At 51.0% G+C, this 23,115-nt stretch overlaps 1 pseudogene; it reads left to right on the top strand.

Annotated features, from left to right (window-relative positions):
• Positions 1-243: 243 nt before the first annotated feature.
• Positions 244-23,115, top strand: part of LOC117849318 (patatin-like protein 1) — a 36,280-nt pseudogene continuing 13,408 nt past the window's right edge.

The following is a 23,115-nucleotide window of genomic DNA, read 5'->3' as shown; positions in this document are numbered from 1 at the left end:
GGCCTTCTTCTTCCTTTTCGCCATCTCCTTGTCCTTACGGCGCTTCTGCTCTTCGGCAAGGAGACGGTTTTGCGTCCGCCGATCAGCGTCCTCCAGCACCGGTGGTTGCGAGTCCCGAATCCGTTGCCAGATCTCGGAGGCGGCGAGCGCGCCCGCCACCAGGGCGGTGCCCTCGGTCGGCGCGCCCGGAGTCATGGCGGCGAGCGAACGGACCTGGAGCATCAACGGCGCCACCCGCTGGGCATGGTACGCCCCAATGACCCCGGCGCCGGTAAGCCCCTTCCTCTTCAACTGCTCGATAGCCTGCAACAGGTCGAAGATCCGCTTCTTCTCCTTCTCCACCGGCCCGTACGCCCACACCTCCGGCGCCACGTCGATGGTGCGGCCGGTGAATTCCGGCAGGGGGGAGTCCGAGTAGTTCTTCACATAGAACCACTGGTTATGCCACCCCTTGTGGGATGCCGAGGTCTTCATCGCCATATACTCCTTGGAGCGAGTATGGCGGAGGTGAATTCCGGTGCACCCGATCGGCACCGGGGGCGACCGCTGCTTCCTCTCCGTCTTCTGGTACAGGCTCACTGTGAAGAAGTACTTCCATAGCGAGAAGTTGGGCTCGATGCCCAGGAATCCCTCGCACAGTGCGACGAACGCCGTGATGTGCTAGATCTCGTTGGGGTTGAGGTGCTGAAGCTCGAGCCCGTAGTAGTGGAGGAGCCCCCGGAAGAAGCGGCTCGGCGGAGTCACGTACCCCCGCTCGTGGAAATGGGCGAAGGAGACGACGTAGCCGGCGGGAGGCGACGGCACCTGCTCCGACCTCGGCAACTCCCACTGGCCCGCCTCCGTCCTCTCGTAGAGGAGGCCTTTCCTCACAAGGCCTTCGGCGCGCGAGGAGTTGAAGTGAGAAATCCCACAAGATCCCATCGCTGGAGGAGGAAGAAACCTGACGGGGGTGGGAGGAAAGGCCGTGGCTTTGAACGGAGGAAGATGAAGCGGGCGCAGGTGAGCTAAGGGCGAGTCTGGAGGGCGAGAAGGCTTGAAAGAAGATGGCGGGCGGAACCAGCAAGGTGGAGTTTCCGTTTTTATAGGAAAGGCTCGAGGGGAGCGGAATCGACGCCCCTGTCGCCATAAATGCGGCGCCAGGTACGCCCCCGTCACGCCCACTTTCTTTTTGGAAACCGGGTGCACGACCGGCCGCGAAAACATCCTCTCCCCCTCGATTCGCGGGTCAGCGCTCTCCATAACTCCGTCTCCCGGGAGGCACGCCCACGACATCCCCCACGTTCGGCCCAAGACGCAACGTTCGCTCCGATTCGGCCCAAGGCCCACCAAAAGGTAAGAAAGGGATACGGGGCTGAAAACGCCCCTACGGCCCATTACGATCCAGAGGTTCGAAGGCTGGCCCGCTACGGGTTCGACAGCTACCTCAGGACATCCCCCGAGCGAGGGGTGAGAAGGGACGGGTCCGCTAGCGGCCAACACCCAGGCGAGCGAAAGCCAAGGGCGTCCCGACCTCACGTTCGAGTCCAGACCGGAATCAAAGTTCATGGTTTTTCCACGAGAAAAGGCAACGAGCCCCCGGATCCGACCGAACGGACCCGGGAACTATATGAACTGGCCGGCTAGAGACTGGAGTACGCCACCAGCTTGGCCCGAGCCGAACCCCCCCGAACGGGGACCGGGACTCCACTCGTACCCGTTCGCAGCTCAACGAGCACCACGGTTCGTCCAACGAGGATAGCGTGGCACGGCTCAACCCCTCCGTCCTAGAGAACGGATGCTTGAGGGGTAACGATCAAAAGTCGACCTAGCCTCCCGATCGGTCTCTTGCAACGCGCGGGGGCTCGGGGGCTAGCATCGCGACCAACGACCACGCGTGTGGTCGCGATTCAGGGACTCCCCGGTCAAGCCGGACTAACAACTCTCCCTACCCCTAATCAAACCGCAGCTTGCAGGACGAGCAGAAGATCTCCGGCGAAACGGCGGAAGAAGCCTCTGGAGGAGCATTCTTGCTCCACCACAGGCTCGGGGGCTACTGTCGGGGGGAAATATTAATGGCCTCCTAATGCCGCTTAAAGCAACGGTCATGAAGGCCCAGGCCCATCTAAGGCAGCGAAATCACCGTCGGCCCAACAGGGAAAGAAGAGGCCAAGCTCCGCCTCGCTTGACCAGGAGTCCCGAGGTCGGACGCTCCCGACCCCTTGCGGGCCACGCTCCACCTCGCCCGACCTGAGACCTGGGGCCGGACGCTCCCGACCCCTTGAAGATTGCACTCCGCCTCGCCCGACCCCATGTTTCGGGGTCGGGCATCCCCGACCCCCGGAAGATCGAGCTCCGCCTCGCCCGACCGCAGATCTAGGGTCAGGCTGACCCTGGCCCGTCCGACAAGTATCCGCCTCAGGCGCCGATCTCATGGGCCCTCCCATCAACCTCACCATAAATGCGCCGCAGGCATGTCAGGGAGAAGGATGATCGCGCTCCTCACGCAACCTACTGCAAGTACCCATGCGCGGCCGCACTGTACAAGCTACAGTACCTGCGGTCTCCTTCCATTCGCTGCAAGGCACTCAAGGCATGCGCCGCCCGGAGCAAAGGGAAGACTCGCCCATCCTCGGGTCCCGCGCGCCCGGCAGCGGGGATGTGATGCCCGCCCTCCGCGAGCCATCAGCAGGACGGCATCATCCGCCGTCCCTTCCAACGGACACCAGAGTCATGACGAAACTCCCTCATCATGACCCGGAGGCTACAGCCACCGAGGAGGCCGTTTGCAGGGCGCAACGACAGTTGGCGCGCCGCCACCCTCCTCCAGCATACGCGCCGGCAGACGTCGAAGGCCGGCGAGGACGCCGGGAACCTAGGAACTTGGTTCCTCCCCTCGTGTTGTATTTTTACCCTGCTATGTTTAACTCTTTACGGCTTTGACCACCCGTCTCACCTATAGCCCCAGCGGTCTCCTTACGATATAAAAGGAGCATCGGGGGCCAGAGACAGGGGGCGGAGACTTTTTTCCTCAAGCCAACAACACTCTCTCTCATTCCCTTAGAGCACAAGCACCCAAGAGACCTGGGATCAGTTCTCTCTCTCGCCGATCTATAACCCCTACTACGGAACCCCGCGTGGGCAATACGAGCAGCCTCGATACTGGACGTAGGGCTTCCTTTGCCCGAACCAGTCTAACCCCGTGTCTCCCACGCCACCATCCGAAGCCTTACGCGCATAAAAGAAATTTACTAGTCTGAGTCTTGATCCGTAAATCTTGACAACGACAAAATGGGACTAAATTTTTAGTCCGGTTGGTGGTTCCAACCGGGACTAAAAGGCTCTTTTAGTCCTGGTTGGATCCTCCAACCATGTCTAAATATTTTCACGCAGCTCCCTCCCTACTCTCTCTCTCCACCTTATCTTCTCTCCGCCTCTCCCTTTCTCGCTTATCTCACGCAGGCAGCACTCTTTCTCTTCTTCCTTATCTTTTCTCTTCCTCCTCTCGCTTTCTTCCACGCGGTGCGACGGGGGCACGAGCGGTGCAGGAGGGCGGGCTGGCACGCTGGCGCGGCACGGGCTTCGGCGGGCAGCCGGCGAGGGCGAGCTGGCGCGGGTGGGAGCAGGCAGGATAGCGGGAGTGGCCCATTTTTTATTTTTTTGAACATTTTTAGTACCAACCGGGACTAAAGGAGATCTTTAGTCCCGGGTGTAATACCCAGGACTAAATAGGGGGACTTTAGTCTCGAAAAATTAGTCTTGGTTGGATTTTCGAGACTTATGCGTCTCTTCAATCAGAACTAATGCTCACTTTTTCAAAGTATCCATATCCACTGCAAGGTTTAATATGGCCACATGCCTAAGCACTGTGATGACCGCGGCGTTAAAATATCCTATGTATAGTACTTCATGTTATTGCTCGATGCATGCATTTCTGTTCACCGAATAATGGAAATCCAGCTGCGCATCCAGAGATAACTCCATCGATGTAGTATACCTACATTGGTCAAGGTCGTCAGGCTGGAATATGGTGTCCACTTTCTCACTGTGCACCTCTTGGTCTCTCTATCAACTTACGATTTTAGGGGATGTTTGGTTCCTCGAGCTAAAGTTTAGTCCATGTCACGTCGAATATTCGGAGGCTAATTAGGAGAACTAAACATAAATTAATTATAAAACTAATTGCACAGATGGAGGCTAAACGGCGAGACGAATCTATTAGGCCTCATTAATCCATCATTATCCAATGATTATTGTAACAACACATTATCAAATCATGGATTAATTAGGCTTAATAGATTCGTCTCGCCATTTAGCCTCCATCTGTGTAATGAGTTTTGTAAATAGTCTATGTTTAATACTTCTAATTAGTATCTAAACATTCGATGTGATAGGTGCTAAAAATAAGCAAAGGAAACCAAACGCCCCTTTAATTTGCTAATAAATAAACGGGGGAAAATGGTACATAGTACAAAACACTATACCCAGCTAGTAACTACTCGATCACTGTATTAATCATCTTGTTAATTATTCCTCGTTGCCATCAGAGCTCTTCGATCCGTTTCGCCTACCATGCTTTGTCTTGCAAAATGTTTACTACTAGGGAAATGGACTTCTGTACCGATTGGAAATCCCCCTTTAGTACCAGTTTCACAATCGGTATTATTAGTTCGGTATTAAAGGGGTCTTTAGTACTAGTTGAAATAACCGGTACTGAAGGGGTATTAAAAAAATAAAAAAATTGAAATCCACCCGCCGGCCCCACCCTCACCGGCCCCCGTCCCGCTGCCGGCCCCCGCCGCCCCCAGCCTCCCGCCCTCCACTCCCGCGGGCCGCTCCCGCTGCCCGCTGTCGCGGCTGCTGCCTCACCTCGCCCCCCCGCTGCTCTCACTGCCGGTGAGGGGCAAGCGGAGGGGGAAGGGGAGGGGAGGTGCAGGAGGAGAGGATGAGGGTGCCAAGAGAGAGAGGATAGAGATAGGGAGACGGGGGCGGGTGGACGGATGGATAAAGGAGGCATGGGGAGACCGGGGCAGGCGGATGGATGGATTAGGGAGGCGGGAGACCGGGGCAGGCGGACGGATGGAAAGGGGGAGAGTTCTTTAGTACTGTGTGGAGTTCCCACCCAGTACTAAAGGGGGTCACGGGGAACTATACGTTAGTATTGGGCCAAAATACAACTGGTACTGAGCCTCGGGATGAATGCTCAGTTTTTCAGTAGTGGTTGCCGGCAACTGCTGCCGCCGCGCATCATCTACTGCCCCTCAAAAACTAGAGCTTCGACCTTCGCTTGCTGGCTCGTTGTGGCAGCTGAGCAAACGGCAGGAATCGGCCCGGAGGAGGAGCTACCACCGGTAGACAACTCACCTTCCATCCAACATTTTTTTTCCGGTTATCTTTGAACCCGAGACTAAAAGACCTTTAGTCCCATGTCAGAAATGAATCATTGTCGGCCACCGCCGACAAGCTCTTTAGTCCGGGGGTAATATCAACCGGGACTAAAGACCCTTTAGTCCTGGTTGTAATGGAAGGAATCCGGTGGGCGTTTAGTCCTGGTTGAAAACACCAACCGAAACTAACGGCCCAGGACCTTTTCACGCGCCCTTCTGTCTCTCTCCATCTTATTTCCTCCTCTCCCTTTCTTATCTTGCGCACGCAGCTGGCAGCGCTAACTCTTCTTCCTCCTCCTCTCCCTCATCCTCCCCCTACCAGCGCTAACTCTTCTTCCTCCTCCTCTCCCTCATCCTCCCCTTCCTTTCTTCCAGGCGGGCGGGCAGGCAGCTCCAGCGTGGGGCGAGCTGGCGCGGGCGCGGGCAAGTGGCGTGCGGCCGGCGTGGGTGGCCCATTTGTTTATTTTTTTAGAACTGGTTGGTAACACCAACCGGGACTAAAGGAGGTCTTTAGTCTATGGTGAATGACCTGGGACTAAAGAGGGGACACTTTTATCCCGAAAAGTTAGTCCCGATTGATTTTTCGTGATCTATATCCCTTACCAATCGGGACTAAAAGTACGTTTTCCACCGGTGCACGCTGCCGTCGGTGACCGGGTGACGGTCCTGACCATCGACAGCGATGGCATCCGGGGCCTCATCCCGGGGACCATGCTGGCCTTCCTCGAAGCTCGATCGGCTGCAGGAGCTGGACGGCCCGGAGGCGAGGCTGGCGGACTACTTCGACTACGTCGCCGGGACGAGCACCGGCGGGCTCATCGCGGCGATATGCTCGCCACGTCGGGAGAGGACACGTGGCGGCACCCGCTTTTTGCCACCGAGGATATCAATCCCTTCTACCTCGAGCACGGCCCACGCATCTTCGCTCAGAAGTGGCCGGAGCAGCCTCGCTGGCATCCCTGTGGCTTTGGGACCCAGTACGACGGCGAGTACCTTCGTGCGGTGACTAGGGATGTGGTTGGGGAGATGAAGGTGCGTGACACGCTCAGCAATGTCGTCATATCCCCGCATTCGATCGACGTCAAGCTTCTGCAGCCGATCGTCTTCTCAACATACGACGTACGTGTAGCTTATTATATTTTGACATATCACAGATGCTTCATTTCATACAGAACTGCATGCTGCCATATCATATTACTGCTAATGATGATTAGAGTCTATCAAGTTGATTGTCGGATACTATTTCTGTATTTTTCTTAAAAATTCTATAAGTTGTGTCCTGTTTTTAGCACAACTCTGTTATGCATGCAGGCAGAGATCAAGCCTTCAAAGAATGCACTGCTATCTGATGTCTGCATCGGCACGTCGGCAGCTCCGACCTACCTCCCTGCGCACCATTTCTGGACCCAAGATGCCGACGGAGTAGATCGTGAGTAAAACCTCATCGACGGAGGTGTCGCTGCCAATAATCCAGTACTTACACGGCCACTTGTCCTGACATCGTTCTAGGAAATCAAGTTATCTGCATACGGTCTTGTTAGAGAATTAGCCCTACACTAGTAGAGAATTGGCTTTCGATGCGCCCCCTTTTGTCCCGGTTTAAAGTTGGCCCGGGACAAAAGGGGGTGCGCCACGGTAGGCAAAAATGGAGGGGAGATTTACTCCCGATTGGTAATTGCAACCGGGACTAAAGGGGGTCTTTAGTCCCGGTTGCAACGGCTAGTGGGGGGCTGTCGGTTGCGGCACCCTTTTATCCCGGTTGGAGGCACCAACCGGGATAAAAAGTTTAGTCCCGGTTGGTGCCTCCAACCGGGATATCCCGGTTGGAGCCTCCAACCGGGACTAACCATTCAACTGGGACAAAAGGTGTTCCTTTTTGTCTCGGTTGGAGTTTTTAACCGGGATAAAAACTCATCCCCATTATATACGGCCAAGACAGAGGACTTTCTTCCTCCTCCAGCCCGAGCTAGTCCAACACATTGACAAAGAGAGCTAAGCTTCACCTACTCTCCGGTGGTGCCGAAGCAAGCAAGGGAGGTGCTGCCCGAAGTTTTTTCCCTCATTTTCGTGGGAATTTCACTCGGCCAACACAAGTGTTGCGAAGGTTTGCTACTTCATCCTCGTGTTATGCTTTGATTTATGCTTTGGAGATGGAAAGATTATTTGCTAGAATGTGATGATGAAGTAGAAAAATGGAGAGGTATTTTGAGCTAGAATGTGAGGGAGATTGATGTGTCATATATAGTATGCATTATTGCAGTGGTCTAAAAATGATGCTACCTTGTCTAGACGGTTTATCTTATCAAATTCAATATGGTTTTTTAAATCCATACTTGTTGAACTTGCATACCGTGTTCATTTCTGCTACGATGTTCTCCGCCGAGCAGCAACGTATGTCAAGAAGGAGGTTCGATTTTACGAGAAAGAGTGGATACGGACATCGTGACCGTGTCCCCTTTTCCGTAGCATCTAACCTCTTTCATGACGAAGTGCGGTGCCACCCAGTTGAGGACATCCTCACGAAATGATCACGGTCTTCAAGTTCAACAACTTCTGTAGTGGTAAGGAAAGAATTTTTGTACATAGATGACTTCTGCTACTTGTTGAACTTATCAAATTCAATAAGGTTTTTCAAATCCATACTTGTTGAACTTGCATACCGTGGTCATCTCGCAAAGGATGTTCTCCGCCGAGCAGCAACGTATGTCACGAAGGAGGGTCGATTCTACGAGAAAGAGTGGATACGGACATCATGACTGTGTCCCCTTTTCCGTAGCATCTAACCTCTTTCATGACAAAGTGTGGTGCCACCCAGTTGAGGACATCCTCGCGAGATGATCACGGTCTTCAAGTTCAACAACTTATGCAGTGTTAAGGTAATAATTTTTGTACATAGATGGCTTCTGCTACTGGAGGAAGTGGCGATGGTGGGGGCGATCGTGGTTCCTATTTCGGCAAGGTTCCAATCATAGTTGGCCCTCAGCATAAGCCGAAGAAAAAGAGCGCGCTGGAAAAAGCAATGCTTCGTTATTTGCAGCAACGTCATGAAGAAGCTGTTGCCGCAGGTCAGGAATCTTCTTTTGGTGGTCGTTATGCTCCACCCTCAGTCTCGGGTGTTTCACGTCCACTTAGTACTACCGTTTCAGGCGGCACAAATAAACCTAAGGATGAGGTTGGGTCAGCGGAACCTTCATCTTCACCGTCCAAGGATGCTTAAAGTCCTCCTTGATAATAACCAGTGGATGGCTTCTTGTATTGTATCATGTTGTTTGGGACTTTAATTTAAATATGTGTATTTGAATCTTCATGTTGTTGTATTGTACCATGTTGTTTGGATCTTTAATCGATTTTCACGCGTAATCCATTGTCAAGTGTAATCCATTTTCATGCGTAATACGATGCAGATGGACCGGCAATGGATGTATAATGCAGACAGGTGGAGCAAGGCGTTTATTGATGGCTTGCATTATTTTCTCGAAGTGGCAAAAGCGAACAAGCCAGAGAATGGGTTCGTATGTTGTCCATGCTTCCAATGCAATAACAAGAAGGAGTATTCAAAGGATTCCTGGGGGACTATTCACAGCCACTTGTTTAAATATTGTTTCATGCCTAACTATTTGGTTTGGACCAAGCACGGTGAACTAGGGGTTGTAATGGAAGATGGCGAGGAGGAGGAGGAAGATGACACCATTCCGGACTGGGTTGGAGGCCAAGCTTTTGCAGGTACTACAATGGGCGAGGCTAATGAAGATGAGTTTGCAGAAAATGGCCCTACTGATGACCTTGGTCAGGTGATACGAGATGCATACAGAGATTGCGAAACTGAGAAGGAAGCAGCAAAGTTGCAGCGCATGATAGATGATCACCAAAAATTGTTGTACCCAGGTTGCCAGCAGGGCCATAAAAAACTAGGTACGACACTAGAATTTGTGCAATGGAAGGTAAAAAATGGTGTGTCCGATAAGGCATTTCAGGGGATGTTGAACATTGTCTAGAAGATTCTCCCCGAGAATAATGAATTACTGTCCACAACATATGAAGCTAAACAGATTATTTGCCCTCTCGGATTGGATGTTCAGAAGATACACGCATGCCCTAATGACTGTATCCTCTATCGTGGTGATGAATACGAGAAATTGGATGCTTGTCCCGTCTGCGAAGCCCTGCGGTATAAGATCAGGCGAGATGATCCTGGTGATGTTGAGGGGCAGTCTCCCAAGAAGAGAGTTCCCGCGAAGGTGATGTGGTATTTCCCTATAATACCACGCTTGAAGCGCTTGTTCAGGAACAAGGCGAATGCTAAGTTGATGCGATGGCACAAAGAAGACCGTAAGGAAGATGAGATGCTGAGACACCCCGCAGATGGGGCACAGTGGAGATCAATTGATAGAACATTCCCAGACTTTGAAAGTGAAGCAAGGAACATAAGGTTTGGTTTAAGCACTGATGGATTCAATCCATTCGGTGAGTTGAGTAGTGGCCATAGTACTTGGCCTGTGACCCTTTGTATGTTCAACCTTCCTCCTTGGCTGTGCATGAAGCGGAAGTTCATTATGATGCCGGCGCTTATCCAAGGCCCAAAACAACACGGCAACGACATTGACGTGTACCTAAGGCCGTTGGTTGATGACCTTTTACAACTCTGGAAGGAAGAAGGTGTACGTGTGTGGGATGAGGATAGACAAGAGATCTTTAATCTACGAGCATTATTGTTCGTAACCATCAACGATTGGCCTGCATTGAGTAACCTTTCAGGATAGACAAATAAGGGATATCGGGCATGCACCCACTGTTTAGACGACACAGACAGCATGTACTTGAAGCACTGTAAGAAGGTCGTCTATATGGGTCATCGTAGATTTCTCCCAGCTCACCACCAGCTGAGAAAGAGCGGGATGCATTTCAAAGGGGCACCAGACCATCGTAAAAAACCTGCACACCGTAATAGAAAGCGTGTGTTCGAGATGATGAAGGATGTAAATGTAGTCTTCGGAAAGGGACTTGGTAGCCAACCTGTTCCGAACGACGATAACGGACATGCACCCATGTGGAAGAAAAAGTCAATATTTTGGGAGCTACCTTATTGAGAAATCCTAGAGGTTCGCAACGCAATAGACGTGATGCACCTGACGAAGAATCTTTGCGTGAACGTGCTAGGCTTCATGGGTGTTTATGGAACCTCAAAAGATACATTGGAAGCACGACAGGACTTGAAAGCCATGGGGCAACGAGATGACCTACATCCGGAAAAGAGAGATAATGGATAGCACTACTTACGTCCTGCCAGTTACACTCTCACGAAGGAAGAGAAGGATAGCATGTTTGAATGCTTGAATAGTATGAAGGTCCTGTCAGGGTATTTCTCGAATATAAAGGGAATAATAAATATGAAACAAAAGAAGTTTACAAATCTACAGGCTCATGACTGCCACATGTTGATGACCCAGTTGCTTCCGGTTGCACTGAGGGGTGTTCTACCAGAAAATGTCCGGTTGCCACTCGTAAAGCTATGCGCGTTTCTCAATGCGATTTCGCAGAAGGCAATCGATCCATCCAAGCTATCAAAGCTACATAACGATGTGGTGCAATGTCTTGTCAGTTTTGAGTTGTTATTTCCACCATCCTTCTTCAATATTATGATGCACTTACTGGTTCACCTAGTAAAAGAGATTGGTATTCTCGGACCTGTATTCGTGCACAATATGTGGCCTTTCGAGAGGTTCATGGCAGTCCTAAAAAACTATGTTCTTAATCGTCCCGTCGAGAAGGAAGCATCGCCAAGGGATATGGAACAGAGGAGGTGATCGAGTTTTGTGTTGATTTTATTGATTCAATTGACTCGATTGGGGTTCCAACTTCACGCCACGAGGGGAGGCTCCGAGGAATGGGCACCCTTGGAAGGAAATCAAGTTTGAGCAATGATACTGATTTGTTCGACAAGGCACACTACACTGTTCTACAACAGTCATCCTTTGTGTCTCCGTATATCGAGCAGCACAGGCAGATGATAGCTTCCAAAAACCCGACCAAATCCGATGCTTGGCTTACCTGTCATCACATGGAAACTTTTCCCTCCTGGTTGCGCCAACAACTTATGGGTAACTCTGAGATTTACCCACAGCTTGCCTGGTTAGCCAGGGGACCTGCTAGCACGATCGTCAAATTCCAAGGCTATGAGATAAATGGTTACACATTTTACACGAGAGCCCAGGACCAGAAAAGCACGAACTAGAATAGTGGTGTCCGCATAGATGCCATGGATAGAAATAATAGCAAGGAGTCGTATTATGGTTTCATACAGGAGATATGGGAACTCGAATACGGACCGCTGTACATCCCTCTATTTCTTTGCAATTGGGTGAAGCTAACTGTCATCACCAAAGATCAGTACGGAATGACAATAGTAGATCTGAGCAAAACTGGATACAGTGATGACCCATTCGTACTTGCCAATGATGTGCATCAGGTGTTCTATGTGAAGGACATGTGTAGCAAACCCAAGAGGAATCCAGAAGAGACATGGGAGCCAAAGTGCCACATAGTTCTTCCAGGTAAAAGAAAAATCGTGGGAGTCGAGGATAAAACAGACCAATCAAATGATTATGATCAGTTTGATGGCATGCCTCCATTCGCCGTTGAAGTTGATCCAAGCATCCTGCTATCCAAAGAAGAGGCTCCGTACTTACGCCGCGATCATGATCAAGGAACTTTCGTGAAGAAGAAATTTTACAACGTTGTATTGTAATGCGTTAAATGTACATGACCTTTGTGTATTAATTGATACAATTTTTAATTTACCCTATGTATGATTTTATGTGTTCTTAAATTTGTTAGGTGAAGATTTTTTAGATAAACATGAACAATGTTAACCACATACAAACATGGATTTTTCTGCGCATTGAAATTATTTAATTGAATAATTTCTTGATCACAACAATGCAGTAAAATAAATATTTTAGAGGCTAAATGAACTGGTATAGAATTAATGATTAATTCATACTTATTGTTAATTTACTCGTTAATTAAATATATTTTTGCATGTACAAAATCTGTGAAGGTTTTGTTTTTCATCCTAAAATGCAGTGAAAAGGTAAAATAAAATCCGTTTCCAAAAAACAGGCGGGAGAAGAAAACTAGGAAAAAAGACCTTTTGTCTCGGGTGCTAACAGCAACCGGGACAAAAGGCCCCCCTTTTATCCCGGTTGCAAACGACAACCGGGATAAAAGGGTACTTTTCGTCTCCCGCCCGAACGTACCCTTTTATCCCGGTTGCCAACTGCAACCGGGATAAAAGCCCCCCCCCCCTGTTATCCCGGTTGCTGGTGGCACCCGGGATAAAAGGGTACGCTCCCAGCCCCACCTAGCAGACGCACCCTTTTGTCCCGGGTCCCCGCCTTTTATCCCGGTTGGTGACGGGACCTGGGACAAAAGGCCCTTTAGTCCCGGGTACCATTACGAACCGGGATAAAAGGGGGGGGATTTAAAAGGCACTGTACTCCCTTCTACCCCCACGCCAGTTACACTTAGCAAAATTTTCACCAAGTCCCGCGCGTTTTGCTCCGCCGTCGCCGCCCGTTTGCCTCCCTTGCCGGCCGCCACCGTCGTCATCCCCCATTGCGCCGGCTGTCGTTGTCCCGCCGCCGACCGCGCCCAGACATCGTCGTCCTCCATCGCCCCGGCCGGCCCGCCTCGATCCTCCTCGTCCGTCGCGCCCGGCCCCCACCTCATCGCCTCCGGCTACCGGCTCCATCCTCGTCGCCCCTCGTCGCCCCTCGTCGCCGCCTCGTCGCCGTCCCACCTACGCCATCCCGCCGTCCCGCGCGCCTTGGTGGCTCTGTCGTCGTCGCCTCGGCCGCCGTCCTCGCCGCATTGGCCGCCGCCGTCCCGCCGACCCGGCCACCTCATCGCCCCGGCCACCGTCAACGACCGCGCGCGAGAGGTCCGCCGCCGCGCCGGCCGGCACTGGCGCCGGGAGGGCCTTTTTTTTTAAGTTAGACAATTAAGTTATATTTTTATGATAGATTTTTAAGTATGATTGTTAAGTTAGAAAATTAAGTTATATTTTTAAGTTAGATTTTTTAGTTAGATTGTTAAGTTAGATTTTTAAGTTATATTTTTAAGTTAGATTTTTTTAAGTTAGATTTTTGTATATGTGTCCCCTCCGCCGTCCCGCCGCCGGCACAACCTAGTAGGCACCGCCTGTGGTTCCCGGGAACCATCCCCGCCTACGCTGTACCGCCGCCCTGACCGCCGCCGTCACAACCTAGGCACCGCCCGTGGTTCCAGGGAACCGTCCCCGCCTCCGCCGCCCTAACCGTCGCCGTCACAACCTAGGCACCGCATGTGGTTATTGCTAGAAATTCGTAGAAATTTGTATAAATATTCCGGACTTTTTAGGATTCATGTTATTTTATGATTTCATTATATACATGTATGATTCCGGACTTTGTAAGACTTTGTAGGACTTTGTAGTAAGATGATTTCTATGACTGTCATGTATGATTCCATGTATGTTTCAATCAATAGTTGAAATGGCAGACGATGAGACCGCAAGGTATATCATGGAGCAGATAATCGCTGGTGATGGTAGTGGCGACAACGTTCCACTATCATACACGGATGAAGAGGGCACCCAGGCGGACATGTTCCTCAACATGTCCGCCGATGGGAATGAAGAGCAACAGCTGCAGCAACAACTTGCCGTGGCGGAAGGTTCCGGCGAGGTATATATAACCATTCTTGTATTGTTTCATGCCACCGTTACTACTACGTATTAATTAACTAATCTTGAACTGTTAGCCCTCCGGATCGACGCAAGGGCAGAAGACCCGAGGTCGTACAAAGGTGATGGAAGGGAGGCTTGTCCTCACGGAAGTGACAGAAGAGGGCAGGCCGGTTGCTCCCGAGAAAGTAGCAAAGAAGTACGTGAGTTAGATCGGGGCAATCGTCTGGGACAACGTGCCTATCAGCATCAGAGAATGGAAGGGCAGAAGCACTAATCCGTACGCCCTCCCGGAGATAGAAAAGAATATGCTGTGGGAAGACGTGAAGAGACATTTCACATTCCCCGAAGGATATAGTGAAAAGGATGTCAAAGCGTGGACGCTTAAGAAGATGGCTACTCAATTCCAGACATTCAAGAAGATGCTGGATACCCACTACATTAAGAAGGGCTGAACTCCAGACTTCAACGCGTGGCCAAAGTTAAGGGACCACTGGGATGCATTTGTTGAATATAAGAGGAGTGAAGACGGTGTGAAAAAGATCACGACCAACACAACAAATGCTAGTCAGAAGGGCTACCACCATCATCTGGGGCGAGGTGGGTATGGCTCAGCAATTCCCAAGTGGAGGAAGATGGAACAAGATCTGATCGAACGGGGAATCGTACCTGCAACTATTGAATGGCCCGAACGATCAAAAAATTGGTACTACGCTCATGGAGGCTCCCTAAGCCAAGAGGATGGGACGTTGATTTTTAGTGACACAATACGTGAGAAGGCCAAACATCTTGTGAAGAACATTGAAGATTCTAAGGCTGGGAGGTTGAAGGTGGACCGAGAAAATGATGAGCTCACATTGGCCCTCGGTAATCCAGAGCACCCAGGACGTTGCCGAGGGTTCGGGGTGGTTCCGTGGAAGTTTGCTTTCCGAGGCGACAACGCCTCGTACAGAAGCTGGAAGCGAAGAAAGGAACAGATCGAGGAGAGCTGGCGGCAGATGCTAGAATCTAAAGTGTAGGCACAAGAACAAAGAATGATGAATGAAATCAATCGGCGGGTGGCCCACGCAGTTGCGGAGTTGGCCCAATCTGGAGCATTGCCGATTCCTAACACCGCCAGCCCTTCTCAACGCCTCTTGAGCAGTTGTGCTTCTACAGGGGTCCCCGATGCGCAGCCGCCCAGGTTACCCGTGGAGGAGCAACGGTTCCCCGTGGATGCCATCACACAACGGACCTCATGTGAGCTGCATGCACCGTTCGGCAACCTCACTATTAAGGTATACTTATACATAATATTTATGCAATCTTGTCAATTGATCCAGGCCTCGGGATCGGAGTTCAACTTGTTTACTTCTACTATATGTACAGGTAGCGTACGGGAGTGCGTTAGCAACCCTGGCGGGGCAGAGCAGTCATGGCATGGAAATTCCACCAGGCTACGCCAGCATCTGCGTAGAGCAAATAGTTGATAGCCAGTATGAAGGTCTAAAGCTCGACTTCCCGGGAGGCGACGGGGAAAAGACATTGGCAGATGCGCTTCATGGGATCATTCTATGGTAAAAACGCTACATCATTATTCCCGGCACGGAGCCATCTCCTCAGAGCTCAAGACCACTCCCCATAGATCCCCAGCAGCGACCTTCTCCTCATACCTCGAGACCGTCATCTCCTGCTCCAGGACCGTCCCTTCCATCTATATCAAGGTCTCCATCTCCACCACATCCTGGTGCTGGGAGCGACGACGACAATAACAACACCCCTCCCCGATCACCGTCGCCGGCACCAAGAGCGGCCCCCTTGAAGGAACCTGCACCACCACTAAAGAAGTCACGAGCACTGCCTCCCAAGCAAAGACAGAGAAAGAAGAAAACAATGGAGCCTGAAGTGACTTGTAAGGAACGCTGGGAGGCAATGTCTCATGAAGAACAGTGGGCAGAAATCCAACGAGAGGCCAGTGAGTGGTTCAAGAAACAAGCCGAAGAAAAAAAAGCAAGGGAGATGGAGCCACCGCCAGTAAGTCGGCGAGATTTAAACTTTTTTATCAGGATGGAAGAAGGAGCCAAGAAAAGGATACCACTCTTGTCAAACTATGAACAGGCTTTAGTAAAGGCTGATGAAAAGGATAAAAGGAAAGGAAAGTCATCTTCCAGCGGTCCTGTCCCCGACCTCAGCCATTTATCAAAAAAAGATGCTCAACGGGTAAAAGCAATGCCCTTTGGATCAACAAGCAAATGTATTGAAGTTCATGGAAGAAACAGGTCTGGGACTTGATGAATGTATAGGGCAAGTTGAGACGCCAACTGCACCGCCCCCTGAGCCGAGATGGCCTTATGAGCTAGGCAAACTTCTAGTAAAGCCTTCATTGGTACGGAAGCTATCAACAAAGATGTACGCATTCCAACAATGGTACATGATGGCATCCGCCGACTCGAGGGAGATGATCGGCATGAAGGTAAAACCGATAGATTTTCACGGTGAAGGGGAGAAAGTGCTGTGGCTAGACTTCAAGGATATATACGAAGTGTACCATCATGATGCCCTGGACGTCTCTCTGATCAGCGCTTGGGTTCTGTAAGTTGTGACGACCGGCCCCAAATCTTCCAAGTTAATCTTAATCCGAGCCCCTGATCACCTGTCTAGTTTTCCGAGCCTAAGTGTTCAACCTCCCGATCGGTCCCGACCCCTCCCCGCTTGTCACCGGTTCCGACCCCGCCAAACCCAGCTCACCGTCGGATCCTTCTAAGTCCTTCCAAAAATGTCCGTTCTATCTGACCGGTGAACCCGCGAGATCTTTTTCCCCCAGATCTTCCGCGACAGGCGTACTCGAGTTGCATGCCCGCTTCAGAGTCTACCCGCCGCGTGGCTCAACTTCTCCGACACCCACCGCTCAGCCTCGTCTCTGGCCCGCGACCGAATGGATTCTCGCGCCCTCTTCCCCAATTGCAGCGGAAGCCCCTCTGCAACCTTTCTGCAACGCCTCGCCTTCCGCGCCCATCATCACATCGCCAGATCCCGGCCGCAGAGCCCGATGTCGCCCGTCTTTTCCGTCACTTTGACACAGTCGCGCCGCCTGGTCTTCGCTACCCGACGATTCCTCCTCCGCCAACCCTCACCACGGCAGCAACAGCTCCTTTCCCTGCCCTGTCAGAAGCCGCCCGATAATCTGTTGCTCCGCGCTCGCCCGCGCGCCCGCGGCTGCCTGTCTTCTCACCTGTGCGCCCTCGATTCTAGCGCCGTTAACCCGGTCACTTCCATCAAATCTACCGCACGACGACGCCCGCCTCCGCCAAATCTCAACCACCGGCATACCCGCTCCTGCGCCACCCTGACGCTAGAGCCCAATGACCGCTGGCGTCATCCCCGAAGTCCTGCACCACCGCCCTCGTCGCTCAATCGCCGCCCAGGCAGAGCACTCCATTGTTTCTTCCCCGGCCTTCGCGCCGCTTCCCTTTCCCCTTCCCAGCCGCTATAAAAGGGAATGCGCGAGCCCCGCCGGAGTTCCCTCCACCATTGCTGCCTTCCGCCATTTCTCTTGCTCCCTGCTCGAGCTCCTAGCGCCACACACTAAGTTCCTGAGGAACTCTCCTCTCCGCTCCACTCCGTTTTCCCCAAGCCATCCAGCCGCTTGCTCCCCCGTGCTGCGTAAGAGCTCATTTGTGATCCACAAGAAGCACCGCCGCCGCCGGAGCACTGCCGGACCTAGCCTTTGTTCAAAACCTTAGCTCCTCCGCCCAAGTCTGCTTCTTCCCGACCCCAAGCTTTCCTTTTAGGAAGAAGGTAAGCTACCGACCCCAGTCCACTTTGCCCGACCCTTCTTATCCGCCCGACCCCGGTTCCGTCTCGCCCGACCCTATCTGTTCCGCCGACCCTTATCCGCCTCGCCCGAGGGCTCGGCTGTGACCTTTTTCTTCAACCCGAGGGTGTATGTGTAAAACTTGGGAACCCTTCAGTGATTGAGTCTGAGGATCCCTAACACACCAACCCTCTAGTTTAAGGGTCAGGTCACAAGTTCCTTTCTCGGACCCTTACCTCTTGATCTCCACCAGCTCCCTTGAACCTTCCCACCCTCCTGCTTTTTGTCGCGAGTTTCTGGGCTCAGACTTGCAAGTGTTGCTGTTGAAATAACCGTCTATACTAACTAATGCATTGCATTCGTGTAGAGCTGCGCCTCGCCGACGGCTTCTACGAGCTGCACCCGGTGCCAGAAGACGACGGTGTAGCTGAGCTCCTGCCCTCTAAAGCCGAAGCCGCCCCCGAAGTCGAGCAGTTCTCTTCCTCCTTGCTCGAAGGCAAGCCCCGGTTGCATGAAAACCCTGTGTTGTTTTACCAGCATTGCGCATGCCTTCTGTAGCTTGCTTGTGCATTTACGTATAGGAGTTGTTTGAAACCCTAGATGCATGACTTAGTTGTGCCCATGATCTGAGCACTAGCTGTTGGACCGAGTAGCTGCTTGCTTAAATAGGAAGCGGTAAAAGTCGAGTGATTTCCTGTCACTCGCGAGTTGTAGGAGTTGGATGTCTACCCTTCTGTTACAATTGTAAGGACGATGGATGGGGCAGGGTTTGGGTAACTCTTTGGTGGTCGGTTGATCACCGCGTCTATCTATGAAACTTGACTAAGGCCCAACAGTGGTGGTGTTCGTGATCAAGTGTTTGAAAGTACTAACCTCATACTTAGTATGGGATGAGGAAGTCGAGTACCGGATTGAACCTGAACGTGAGCGGTCGCCCCATTGTTCTTGGAACAGTGTTTCCCCTGCTGGTTGTCACACGTGGTGGCAAGCGTGGTCACAGAACGGCAGAGGTCGGGTCTGTGGAACCTTGCACCAAAGGAAATGGGCCCGACACGGGTTAGGGGATTGATGGGGAAGGCCGACACAGGAAGCGACCCCCGGGTGCGCGGATGTCGTGAGGTTAGGTTCACCATGCATAGTTAAAGAACTTGAATCGATTCGTCTGCCTCTCATAGCTTGAGACTGCTTGATCGCTATGTCACCCTGAGTAAATGAGGAATCTGATGATGACATGGTTTTGTTGATATATACATACCTTGATTTGGTTCTATGATTGCTTAGAATAGGTTGCAAAACCTAGACCGGTTAATGAACTTAGAACCCGAGCTAAAACTTGAAAATAGGGTTTTACTTAGTGCTTTGGCAAACAAACCGCTCAGCCAAAAAGCCCTGCATGTCTAGAAGTGTGGAGTAGCTTTACTCCTGTCGGTTAAGTCTTGTTGAGCTTAGTAGCTCAGCCTTGTTGTGGCTCCTGTTTTTCAGGTGAAGTTGCTGCTCCCGACCCTTCTCCTGCTGGCACTTGGCCACCCTAGCTCCCTCCGGGTTGGACGGTCGAGTGGGATCCCTCCTCGGACGACGAGGAGAGGGATCAGTGATGTCCCGGCTGGCCTCACCAGGGATGTCCGACCCCGACGTTGCTTCCGCTAGTGGTTTTACCTTCTGTTGCCTTTCTGAAAACCTTGTAAAACTCTGATGTTTATTTCATAATCAAACTAAGTGGTTAAGTTGTTAACTCGGTGGACTTGTTGTACTCTCTGGAACCGCTCACCTTCGTGTGGGTCTGCTAAAATGGTCCTGTTCAAGTGGTTAAATGTAACACCCAAATTTTTGAATAATTTAAATTCATTAAAAATTTGCTCAAATTAGGGTGTCATTTAAATTCTAGGCATTTAAATTCATTTTCTTTAATTTAATTAATTCATCATAGGAATTATTTGTGCATTCATGCTGGTGCATTTATTTTGATTGCTTGAGTTTGAATCAAAGTTTGAATTTCCAAATTTAAATTCAAATTTTCAAAACCATTTTCTTTTTCCCTTTCTCTTTCTTTTCTTCTCCACCACCTGGGCCGTATCTCCCCTTTCCCTCCCTTTCTTCTTCTTCTTGTGGCTCAGCATCACCCGCGCCCCTCCCTCTTTCGGCCCAGCACGTTCTCTTCTCCGGCCCGCGAAGCTCCTTGCCGGCCCCCTCCTTTTTCTCCTCTGTCGCGCAGCCCAAGCCGCAGCAGCCCCGCCGGCCTCCTCCGTTTCCTTTTCTGACGGCCCAGCTCCGCTCGGCCTGCTCCACCCATCCGCTCCTCCGCGGCCCGTGAACGCGCGTCGGCCCACGGCACCGCGCCAGCCCACCTTCGCCCGCGTCCGCTGACAGGTGGACCCCACCCGCCATCTCCTTCCTCCGGCCGGACTCCGCTCCGCCTCCGCAACGGCCGCCGCCGGATCCGCAGCCGTCCGCCTCCGCTCCGACTCCTTCGGGGAGTTTAAACCCACGCCGCCTCTATCTCCTAGCACCCTATATAAGCCGCCGCCTCCTCCCGGCCTCAAGCACCCGCACCCGAAGCCCCAAACCCTAGCGCCTGAGCTCCGAGCGCCGCCGCCGCTTCCCCGCCGTCTATCGCCGCCGTCGGTGAGCTCCGGTCGATGAGAACCCCCAAAATGAGTTCTCCGTGTTCCCCTCTCTCTTCTGGAGCAAGCCGCGCGCCAAACCGTGGCCTGGAGCGCCGTTCGGCTAACTCCGGCGATCCGCCGCCGCTCGCCGTCGCGCGCCGCCGCTCGCCGCCGCCGGCCGTTTTGTTTTCCGCCACCGCCGATGTCATGGACGACCGCAACCATCGGATCAAGATCCGACGGCTCACGGCCAGTCAATCCGGCCGCATACCGGTCAACTATGCCGCGTCGTGCCGCTTTTGCTCTTAAGCCCCTGTCTTTTTCGCAAATCAACCCGCGGTCCAGATCGCGTTGAAAAATATTTACAGATCTGCCCTCTCATTTTTCGGTTTAACCCTTGAGCTTTCCAGAAATCAACCCGCCGTCCGGATTTGATGTTTTTACGCGTCAGACCCTCGGTTTATACGCATAATGACGTATAAGCCCTTGGTTTTCACGGATAGGCCCTAAAAGTTTGGTTTTTCTTACAGAAAAGTCCCTGGATCTTGTTTTAATCATATCTTTTGCATCTTAACTCCGTTTTTCGCGTTCTTTATATCCACATGTCCGTTTTAAAGCGTAGATCATCTTTTCAAGCTTGTTTTCTCTGTTTGACTATGTTTGGTGTACTGTTTTCTTACTTTTGCCCATGTTTGCTTGTATGTGCTCGTGTGACGCGTGTAGACGCCCCGCAGTTCGAGGGAGTTGCAGACCAAGCCTTCGAGGAGTACGAACAGCAGGAGCAAGGCCAAGAAGGCAAGTCGTGTCCTTGATCACTACCTTTTTGTCCTATACACCTTTACTTTCTCGTACTCAACATTTATGCTATGCACATGTTAAGATTAAATTGATGGGTCCCAATTAAGGTTCGCCTAGATTGATTTACCTTTTCCTTGACCAACCGGTTTACTTCATGTTGGGTAGCTCATGCTTAGTGCTTACTTGGTACATGGTGGTTTAACTAAACACAATGCTTAATCTTGCTTTACTTCTGTTATACCTTTCATTAAGACAAGATCATTATTTGTTAATCGGAACATGGAGCGACCACCCAGGAAAACAGTGCTACCACAAGACTAAATGGCTCTGGTCTTGGCTGATTAATTAGAAACCTTAGTCTGGGGTGACCTTACTCGTGATGAGGCAAGAGGGGGGACTGAGTCGTTGCATTTTACCTGGGATGGGTGGTGCACGCCAGACACCGAAACCTTAGCGGGTTACCACTGATTAATGAATCTTTGTAAAGGCCTCGTAGCGTCCCTATGCAATCACACCTCGGAAGTGTGGTATGGTGCCTTGCAAACACCGCATGGTTGGGTCCAAAGTTCTTTGAACTTTTACGCGACTTGTGGGTAAAGATGTGCCACCTCTGCAGAGTGTTAAACTGATCGATCAGCCGTGCTCACGGTTAAGAGCGGCCTGGACCCTCACATGATAATATTATCGAAATATGGATTTAACTTGTTATCATTTCATGCATATGTTGTTACTTTATTTATGATCATGTTCAATCTCGGGTGGTATGAACTTATACTTAGTTAATTGCTAATAAAACTTGACCAACTTAATTAAAAGCGAATGCTAATTATCCCTTAGCCATACCTTGGTTTGCCTTACACTACACTATTCCCCACGACTTGTTGAGTACCAACCATAAGTGTACTCACCCTTGCAAAACCGCTGTTCAGACCAAGCTGATTGGGAAGAGGAGTATCTACACGACTTCGAGGAGTTCTAGGCGTACGTTTCTTCAGTCAGCTGCCTGTGGAGTCGTCATCAACTTTGGAGTTCCGCTGCGTAATAATTAGACTTTGTGTTTTATTGAGACTTTCGGTCATGTAATAATGGTTAATACTCTCTTTATTCGACTTAGCACTGTCTTTGTTATTCACTATTGTCGTACATGTGTGAAACTTGATCCTGGCGCACATGTATTTAATGCACTCAATTTTGTCCTTAAAATCGGGTGTGACATTAAATCGGAGGAAATCCGACGGCACTTCGTGTTTACTCGGCTTAGGCATGAGCGTCGCGTATCAGGCGGCTAAATCATGTTTAACCAAGTAGATCCGAAGTGGATCCGCCACATAAGTGTCCGTTTATCTCTACATGTAAATTTTGGCGTGCGTCACCGTACTAACTTCATCTTCCATTTCATGTAGGATGCTAATTCAGACATGCCGCCGAGAGGCGTACCTACATGTAGGATTCATGGATCCATCTGTAGTTAACCAACAACAGATACAATTAGCGCCGGAAAAAACCTTTGCGGAAGTATACAATTTCCTAGACAAACAAATATTCAAGGATTTCATACTACTTCCATACAACTTCAAGTAAGTGTGTGTATACCGTCTACTTTCGATGTCTTTTTCCTTATCTCTACATATTAGTTAACTCTAATATGCATGAACATTTTACGCACGCAGCTTCCACTGGATCCTTATTATAATTGAGCCTGAAAGAAGCCACGTCACTGTCTTCGATTCGTTAAGGAAAGATCCGTTGGACTACCAAGAAGTGCAAGACATGCTAGGCTTGTAATAATTCTGGACCTTTATCTCTATGCAAAAGTTTATTTCCTAAATTTTATCC

This window comes from Setaria viridis, chromosome 3 (genome assembly GCF_005286985.2).
Source record: "Setaria viridis chromosome 3, Setaria_viridis_v4.0, whole genome shotgun sequence".
NCBI classification, from domain to species: Eukaryota; Viridiplantae; Streptophyta; class Magnoliopsida; order Poales; family Poaceae; genus Setaria; species Setaria viridis.
The sequence above is the reverse complement of the archived record's forward strand: the minus strand, read 5'-3'. Positions and strand labels throughout refer to the sequence as shown.